Below are 10034 nucleotides of genomic sequence, written 5' to 3'. Positions count from 1 at the left end.
GATGCGCACCATTCAGAAGTATCTGCGAGCCAAATTGCCCATTTTTTTCCTAGGATGGTGAAGCCATGACCCACGCTACTCTGCCTCTAATCGGCTAGTACTTGCTGTCAATCCGCGGGCCATGCAGAGGTAAATATTGCTAACCGACAAATTTACTTTTACAAGTTTACTTTAAATGATTTGCCTTTAGGATATGCAATGAACCGGTAAGTTTAGGCAGATTGCTAGTTTGGGTAGCTTCTGAAACATTGGACACAGAGAACAGTGCAACACAAATAATACAACATGTTGCCAGTGAGATGCAGAGCAAAATCGTCAGTAGCATTATAGCATCATCCTTAAATTAGCTGTCCTAATTGATGAGGCATCTTCTTTAAGTCACAAAGCTGTCATGACAGTTTATTTTATTAAAGCATCAATTCAAGAAGAAAGCACTTTTGAGTTCATCTGATTGATTTTGATGTGTGGAAGAGAATGATATGTGGGTTTTTTTTTTTTAAATCTAAGGTGACATATGAACAAGGATGCATTGTCAAATTCAGATCTGAAGTATTTTATTTAAATACATGTTCAAAATATAACTGAAAAACCATGTTTGCCTATTTTACATTTGTGCAGGCTGCCTGTGTGACTATTAATACAAACTGCTCCTGATCAAGTCATGTTAGTTTTATAATAGTGGCCACAGTGTGGCTGGACTAATAGTTCATTCAAAATGCATAGTTGTCTCTCACTAGTCTGTGGGCCAGTATTGGTTTAGTAATTTCATAATCCTTCCTCCCTGAGATCAAGCAGCAGACATTATGTGACAATGAGCAAATACTACTGACAGATTTTTGGGTAAACTAAATAGAGTAGTCTTACATGTCACTGTTTGTAAAACAGGGCGTTTTTCTGGGCTGTGTTAAAAAAGGGAAAAAATGAGGGTATACCCACTTCTCCAGGGACCACTACACCACTGCTTGGTATCCATTTATTTCAAATCATGTGATGTAATTACATAGTTTGGCCACTATGTCAAATTAGCTTCAAAGCCCAGCGTTGTTCCTGGGAGCTTGGTCTGAATCCACTTGAGGAATATGAATACAAGACATTTATAGTTGCTTAAACAGATCCAGATGACGGTGTACTCACTCACCCCTACTAGTCATGAATTTCAAAGAAAGCTTTTGATAAATCAGAGCTCTCCGTGTGATCTAACAATAGAAGCTGCTCCACTTTGAACAGTGAAATCAAACAGTTATAGAGCCACCCTGCAGCATCACAGCAGGATCGTCCTGATTGTGAACCTGCAGCAGTTCCTGTGTGTCTGGGTGGCTTTAAACACGCGGCGGTCAGGTGATTTGTAAACTGGGTGGTAGGAGTGAAAGAAAGTGTGAAACGTGTCAGACACATAGACTGTATATAAGAAATGGACGTAACATCCGTGACGTCACCCATTGGTTTGTGGACTGCTGCTCGGAGGCCAATCGTTTCGGATCTGAGCAGCGCCATCTTGAAAATTTCAGGTGCATGCCGGGAAAAATAAAAACACAGACTCTACTTATATGGGCATCAGGAGGGCCATGAGGCGCCCTCCTGAACCTGTGAACCAATCAACCTGTCAATCACGACGTAGTCACGCCCTAATGCATACCCTGCTTTATCGTCAAATATAAAATCAGGGAGGCCAAAATTTCACATATGAACATCATACTGCATTGAAGAAGGCTTTAAATTAGCGATTGAGACCATAAACACATTTTGAAATCATTTACTGAGGTTAGAAATCAAGTGAGAAATTGGTGAATTCTCCATTGACTTGTATAGAGACGGAAGTCCTTTTGACACCAAAACGGTCGCCCCCTGGTGGCCTTTTGATAGAATGCAGTTTTAAGTTACTTCCGTGTTGGCCTCATTTCAGAGGACCGGAGCTCCCCGCCTGGTCAGACACTGGTGGTGAAGCAGTGCGAGTGGACTGGTCCTGATAGGGGTTTTTTATTTTTACACTTTTGGATTCAGCCTGATAATAATCTCCATTTGGTCCCACCAGAGTCAGATCAGCTGTGGTTTGATGTACAGTTTTGAGGTCACGACGTCTGATTAATCTACCTGAATGATCGGTTTGATTTCTGGCAGGTCACAAATCTGCTCTCAGATTAGATTTCCCAACACAGCTGCTGTCAAAAGATGTGTTATAAACTGTGGTGAGCTTGTTTTAATGTTGCTGGAGGATATTTGACTTGTGGTTAAACTGTTGTCTGACTGAGACGCTGAACTGAAACATCAGATTTTCTGCATATTTCAGACTCCTGCAGCTCCATCGTTTTCTATAATTTGTCTTACTTTCCATTCATGGTACAATTGCACAAAGTAACGCTGCCTTTCTTTGTTTCTATAAACATTGTTGAAGATGCTGTCATCTTAATTTAATTAACTTTGTGTCTCCTGACAAGGTGCTTCATAGGGCCTTATTTTCATGTATCCACGGTGCACTCACACCAGCCTCGTTTAGTTTGATTAACCCTCCTGTTGTCCTCGAGGAAGGATGGAAGGGAGGAAGAAGGAAGGAAAGGACGGAGGAAAGAAGGAATAAAGGAAGGTAGGAGGGAGGGAGGAAACAAGGAAGGAGGGAGGGAGGGAGGGAGGGAGGGAGGGAGGAAGGAAGGAAGGAAGGAAAGAAGGAAGGGAGGGAGGGAGGAAGGAAGAAGGGAAGGAAAGAAGGAGGGAGGGAGGAAAGAGAGAGGAAGGAACGAAAGAGAGAAGGAGGGAGGAAGGAAAGAATGAAGGGAGGAAGGAAAGGAAGGACAGACGGAAGGCAGGAAGGAAGGGAGGAAAGAAGGAACAGTCAAAACAGACGGGGTCAATTTGACCCGGGAGGACGACACAAAGGTTAAATCGAACTCTGTGAAAGCAGCAGTCACTCTCAGGTGTGAACCAACACAACTGGACTGAGACCTTGTTGAAGAGATGGTCTCAATTTGGTATGAATATGATCCCAACTCAATGCAGGAAACATTGCGCATTTTGTTAGATGAAAAAAGGGACTCAGTAAAATCTGACTCCACTACTGACATAAGAAGTGTAGTAAGAAATCCAGGTGTGTCAGCAGGCTGAGTTTGGTGTCACATTTTGCATTTTTAATAAAAGAGAGACTCAGATTTTGTTAGATGTAACAACTAAATCTAACTCTCAGTCTCCTCAGTCTCTCCCCTGTTGCCACGAGTGACAAATAGGATCCAGACATGTCTGCAAAACCATTTATTCTGTGTCGTACCTTGAATCTTTCAGTACAGTCTAAGAGGGGGCTTGAATTTCATTTAGTGAAGCTGGTGAAACAAAATCCACCAAAATCCACCACCTCTCCCTCCTGATTTACTTCCTGTTCATTATTCATTTTCCTGCAGTAAATTGAAGATAAAAAAAAAAAAAAAAAATGCTTTCAGTCAACATATTTAAACAGTTGTGAAGGGAGTGAGTCGGAAAATTCTACAACACCGGTCCATGTTGGGAAGCGATCCAGAAAGAAAAGCAAACTCAACTTTATCCGCCTGCCAGATTTCTGAGCAATGAACAGAGTTACAGCTCCCACGCAGCTTTTGTTGAAACATTTTGGTTTGCTTAAAAAAATTTTGGCTGTGTAAAAAAAAAAAAACTGAGCCAAAGGCAAAATGCAAGAAAGTAGAAACTCATCCACTGATTCTGACTAAAGTAAACAAATTATATGTGTGAAAAAAAGTCTTCAGATAACAGGTGGGATCAGAGATTCATGACCAATCATATTAGCTACTTTCATCCCCTTTAATCCTCCTGTTGTCCTCGAGTCAAGGAAGGAAGGGAGGAAAAAGGAAGGAAGGAAGGGAGGAAGAAGGAAGGAAAGGAGGGAAGGAAGGAAGTAAGGGAGGAAAGGAGGGAAGAAGGAAGGAAGTAGGAAGGAAAGAAGGAAGGAAGGAAGGAAGGACAAGAGGGAGGAAGGAAGGAGGAAAGGGGAAAGAAAGAAGGGAGGAAGGAAAGGACAAGGAAGGAAAGGAGGGAGGGAGGGAGGGAGGAAGGAAGGGAGGAAAAAATAAGCAAGTAAAGGAGGAAGGAAGGAAGGAAGGAAGGAAGGAAGGAAGGAGGAAAGAAGGAAGTAAGGAAGGAGGGAGGGAGGAAAGAAGGTAGGGGGAGGGAGGGAGGAAAGAAGGAGGGGGAGGGAGGGAGGGAAGAAGAAGGAAGGAAAGGAGGAAGGAAGGGATGAAGAAGGAAGGAGGGAAAGAAGGAAGGGAGGAAAGAAGGAACAGTCAAAACAGACGGGGTCAATTTGACCCGGGAAGACGACACGTAGGATAAACACTGAGCTTTCCCCATCATGACACACTGAGAAGATAAACTGCACAGAATAATCATAACCAATGGGTGATGTGCAGATAAGCATGGAGGTTTCTGTCTGATGCCGGTTGCACGAATCCAACCTGCAAATCTGGCGTGCATAATTGTACCTCAACAGTGTCGAAACATCATTTAAATTAGGGACTACAGATGGAGGAGATAGCTGCCATGTTCAGATGGCTGTAAAGAGTCAGCAGGGTCAGGAGGAGGCTGTCAGTGCAGGATGCTGGCTGTTGTAGATGACAGATGCTGCTAAGAATCACTCATTATTCTTAAGTCTCACAAGTATTTTTTACGCCATGACCAGAAAAAACACACATTATTATATAAAAAGGTAATCAGGGCACCGAGCTGTTGACCCGCCCTGATCAAGTGAGCGGCTGATGTTGGATTGGCATCGCCATACCGCCAGCTGTGCCTCTCTTCCCTCTGCACCAAGAAACACCAAGATCCCAAACCTGCACAGCCGAGGGAATGAGCTCAGTGCACTGCAGGAAAACACCAGATCACTACTGTGACTTTTGCGGCACGAAAACAGAGCCTTTGTTGTTTTTTATATAACGTTATATAGCATGATATATAATGTTTCCTTCTATTGTTATTGTATGTTTATATTGTTTTAAGTTTTACTACATGCATATTTTCCTCTTGATGTCATTTATCTGCCTCAGGGCCATTAGACACTTTTGGTTGTAAAGTGTCTAATGTTCTCTGCACTGTACGAACTTTAAATTAATTCATTTTCTTTATATATCTCCTCATATATCCTTATATAGACATAGTGTTGCCCAGGTGTTGGGGAGTGTATGGATCAGTGACAAATAAGGGTTGGTAAGATGAGCAATTCAAGAATATGTAAAAAATAGTTTTAAAAGCAGCATCAGGTTTGTTAAAATGTACATTTAGTATTTTTGTTGGTTTTATATCATTTGAAATGACATTTGCACCATTTTTTTTTACCAAAAGTAAGACTGAATGCTCCTGAAAATGTCAAATGGTGTAACCATAAAAGAATGATAAATATTACATATTTTAACACCTACAGTGTATTTAAGTGGACTTATACTAATAATGACTTCATTTAAAACATGTAAATGGTTCCTGATCTCCATGATTCCCCAGATTAAATGTAATATGTAGAACAATTGTATTCCATTACCTTTATTTAATATAAAAAGTTATAATGTAAGATCATGCCAAACTAGTTGATATGGTGTTTTATTGAGAATTTACTGTTTTTAAAGCAAGTTGAATTATTTGGTACAAAGTTTTTATGGTTACACCACTTAGACATTTTTGCCATAATCCTCTAATATATTCTCTCAAAATGGATTAAAAGCAGAAATTTGATGCTGGGTCCACAAAAAAAGAATGTGTGCAAGTTATTCATACGTTTATTTTCACATTTTAATCCCTTTAAATTTAAACTAAACCACATGGAGACAAAAAATCCTCATTGACCCTTATGTTACAAAATCAGTTTTAAAGCCTTTTGTGTGAAATCTGGTATATTGCAATCATCAGGCATGTGACAGACACCATTGAGCATAACCCACGCTGATCTCTAAACTGACAGTGGTGGAGGTGCATTGTGGGTAACGTAAACACCAGGTTTTGACAAATAAAAGCAGAGTAAAAAAAGATGATAGCTCTGGTTCTGCCATCATGAATCTGACTCAACGTGTTAGAAGTTTTACCTCGAGGAACTTGCGTGGGCCGAGCCGGTTTAATGCTTGTTTAAATGTTGTCATCACCTGGTTGGTTGGTACATGAGGTCCCTGTAATAATGTTTTCTGGTTAGTGTGTGTGTTCATGGCTGCAGAGATATAAATAACTTGAGTGTTTTCTGAGTGTGGAATTGGGGCAGCCTCATAGTAATGCTATTTAATCCGTTTTTTTGGATTAAAACTACAACACGGTTGACTGTATGTTGAAAAAGACAAGACGTCCCTCGTCGTCACGGAGACTCTCTGAGTTCAGGTCGCGATGTGTCTGAATGAAGCTTTGACATTAATTAGATGTGTCAGAAAACAAATAATTTGTTCCTTAACCCTCCTGTTGTCCACGAGTCAAGGAAGGAAGGGAGGAAGAAGGAAGGAAGGAAGGAAGGAAGGAAGGAAGGAAGGAAGAAAAGAAGGAAGGAGGGAGGGAGGGAGGGAGGGAGGGAGGGAGGAAGGAAGGAAGGAAAGAAGGACAGAGGAAAGAAGGGAGTAAGGGAGGGAGGAAGGAAGGAAGGAGGGAAGGAAAGAAGGAGGAAGGAAGGAAGGAAGGAAGGGAGGAAAGGAAAGAAGGAAGGGAGGAAGGAAAGGAAGAAGGAAGGACGGAGGAAAGAAAGGAAGGAAGGTAGGACGGAGGGAGGAATAAAGGAAGGAGGCAGGGAGGGAGAGAGGAAAAGAGGAAGGGAGGAAGGGAGGAAGAAAGGATGGAAGGATAGAAGGAGGAAGGAAAAAAGGAAGGGGAGGAAAGAGAGAAGGAGCGAGGGAGGAGGGAGAAAGGAACAGAGGAAGAGAGGAAGGAAGGAACAGTCAAAACAGACGGGCTCAATTTGACCTGGGAGAACGACAGGAAGGTTAAGTCTTACTCCTGTTTTAGGCGTCTGCATGCATCAGTTATGTTTGTGTCTCAGACAGCAGAGGCTGCGGAGCCCTGAGCTGCAGAATGCCATCTTCAATCTTCACCACATTACAGGACGAAGATGGTTTCAAATGACTGGTGGTGGTCGGTGTGTGTGGGTGAAATGATCCTTCAGGTTTAATGTCTGTTAGCATTTAAAAGTGTCTTCCCAGCTTGAGGGAGAATAAGTTCACACAATGAATACGAAGCCGGGAGGGGGAAAGAGAGAGAGAGAGAGAGAGAGAGAGAGAGAGAGAGAGAGAGAGAGAGAGAGAGAGAGAGAGAGAGAGGGAGAGAGAGAGGGAGAGAGAGAGAGAGAGAGAGAGAAGCTCCGGAGGACGAATTCAAGGACGAAACGGCACAAAGAGCAGGAAAATCTCTGCTGGTGAGCTCGTCACATTTGATGCAGATGGCATATTCACACTTCCTCCCCCTGATTGAATTTGACTGTCAGCTTTCCGTCAAACTTGGACAGACTGTGCTCCCATCTGCGCTTCATGAACATGAACATGAAGAGTCGCTGCACCTTGTTCATGAGTTACAGTGCCAGACTCTAAAGTCTTGTTTAAAATTAAAAACAGAATAATCTCAGCTGTGAACGAGACACATGAATGGGAACCATAGACTATATATAAGAAATGGACGTAACATCCGTGACGTCACCCATTGGTTTGTGGACTGCTGCTCGGAGGCTAATAGTTTCGGATCTGAGCAGCGCCATCTTGAAAATTTCCGGTGCATGCTGGAAAAAATAAAAACACGGATTCTACTTATATGGGCATCAGGAGGGGCATGAGGCGCCCTCCTGAACCTGTGAACCAATCAGCCTGTCAACCACGACGTAGCCACGCCCTAATGCATACCCTGCTTTATCGTCAAATATAAAATCAGGGAGGCCAAAATTTCACAAATGAACATCATACTGCATTGAAGAAAGGCTTTAAACTAGCGATTGAGACCATAAACACATTTTGAAAACATTTACTGAGGTTAGAAATCAAGTGAGAAGTTGGTGAATTCTCCATTGACTTGTATAGAGACGGAAGTCCTTTTGACACCAAAACGGTCGCCCCCTGGTGGCCTTTTGATAGAATGCAGTTTTAAGTTACTTCCGCGTTGGCCTCATTTCAGAGGACCGGAACTCCCCGCCTGATGGGAACGCTTTAATTTCACCTTCGTTTAACATCTTTGTCAATCAGCAGTGACAGCAGCGAGGGCGAAATGCAAAAAGAACACCAAAAAACGTGGGAGTACACTCAACCTAATTTCCTCAATAAATAGAATACAGCAGTATTCACACACACACACGCACACACACATAAACACACACACACACACATTATTATCTCTTTCTCCTTTTCTTCAAGCTTATGCAATCCACCACAGCAGCAGTGAGAAGAAAGAAGAAGAAGAAGAAGAAGAAGAAGAAGAAGAAGAAGAAGAAGAAGAAGAAGAAGAAGAAGACAGGCTTGCAGGAGATCAAACAAGATACTTGTCAACATCCTCATCCTCTCAACAATCACCACCTCCTGTGATGCTACTTCAAAGTTTCCCCCGAAGTCGCAGTCTTATCTAAAATATGTGTCTGCTGGCAGCCTGATCTGGTTTTAAAATGAGCCTGTGATGGCGATGTGAACTCCATCTCACAACTGATAAATCTGCACAACAACAGTCGCCTTGAAAGAGCTGCTGGAAGATTTGTGCTTCAAGTGACAAAATAATTACTAGATACCGAAACCTCTCAATCCAGATTGTAAAGATGTTTTTATTATGAAAGCGTTTAAATCAAGAAGAAGAAGAAGGAGACAAGAAATTAGGAAGAAAAAAATAATTCTGCTTTAATACTCATTCATGTAATTACTGTTTTTGTTTTGGGTGAAAGAGGATTGTAATGATGCTTGTTATGTTGCTAAAGGCAAAGATGCAAGGTGCTAATCTGCACTTAATGCTACCAACAGCTGAGAGATAAACATAATTAGCATGCAAATAGATCTGGAAGTGTACACAGATTCTTCTTCTTCCTCCTCCTCCTCCTCCTCCTCCTCTTCATCCTCCTTCTCTCTCTCAGATCCTTCAGAGAACTCACCTTTCATGTTGGACCTCGTGTTCTTGTCTTAAGGGGCTGCAGAATTTGAATATAAATCAGATGAGACAAGTTTCTCGTGTTGATCTCGGGCATTTTTCGTTTCACGTCGGCCGACACTGACGGACATGATAAACGAGGCCTGAGTCCTCCTGGTTTACGTAGGGAGAGGGGGGGGGGGTAATGATTAATGATGTTTCCCTAAAATGCTGTGCCATGTTCCACCAACTCATATCATGTTATCAGCTCTCACACACACACACACACACACACACACACACACACACACACACACATAGCTCACCGTGAGGAAATAGCCTTGATCTAAAACATCAGTTTCTATCCTGAAGGTACGAAGCCCGAAGAAATCTTGGAGAGATCTTTCAGAGCCTGACATGAGTAGCGTGTTGCTGCCAGCAGGAGCAAGAGACGAGGAGTTCATCCTGCAGCTGGCAGGTCTATACAGTGGTGGAAAAAAGTTTTGGGACACCCCATGCATTTGTGAAATATTGCATTAAGAATCACTCTTAGGTCTTCAAGTGCAATTTCTTTTAGTACAGTCACAGCCAAAATACTAAACAAATCTGAAAAAATCCATTAAAAACTTAAAATTGATTGGTTCCATAAAAATACATAAGACATTTTGAATATTGGGTCATTTTGGTACCAGTGATAATGAAGGTCATGCTTTTTATTAAAAGACAGCATTTTTGTTGCCGTGCTTCATGTCTATATAAAGCCAGCACATTTCATCAGAAACAAAAATGGCTAAAACAAGGAACCTAATGCAGGAAACACGCCTGAAGATACAGATTCTCAGCCAGGAAGTGCAGATGCAGTCCTTCAGCAGTTGGATACACTGTTGTTTTAGCCATTTTTGTCTCTGATAAACTTTCAAATGTGCTGGCTGGGAGGGAGAAAGGAAAAGAAAGACAGAGAAAAAGAAGGAAGGGAGGAAAGAGAGAGGAAGGAAAGAAAGAGAGAAGGAGGC

This window comes from Scomber scombrus, chromosome 15, assembly GCF_963691925.1.
Source record: "Scomber scombrus chromosome 15, fScoSco1.1, whole genome shotgun sequence".
Classification (NCBI taxonomy): domain Eukaryota; kingdom Metazoa; phylum Chordata; class Actinopteri; order Scombriformes; family Scombridae; genus Scomber; species Scomber scombrus.
The sequence above is the reverse complement of the archived record's forward strand: the minus strand, read 5'-3'. Positions refer to the sequence as shown.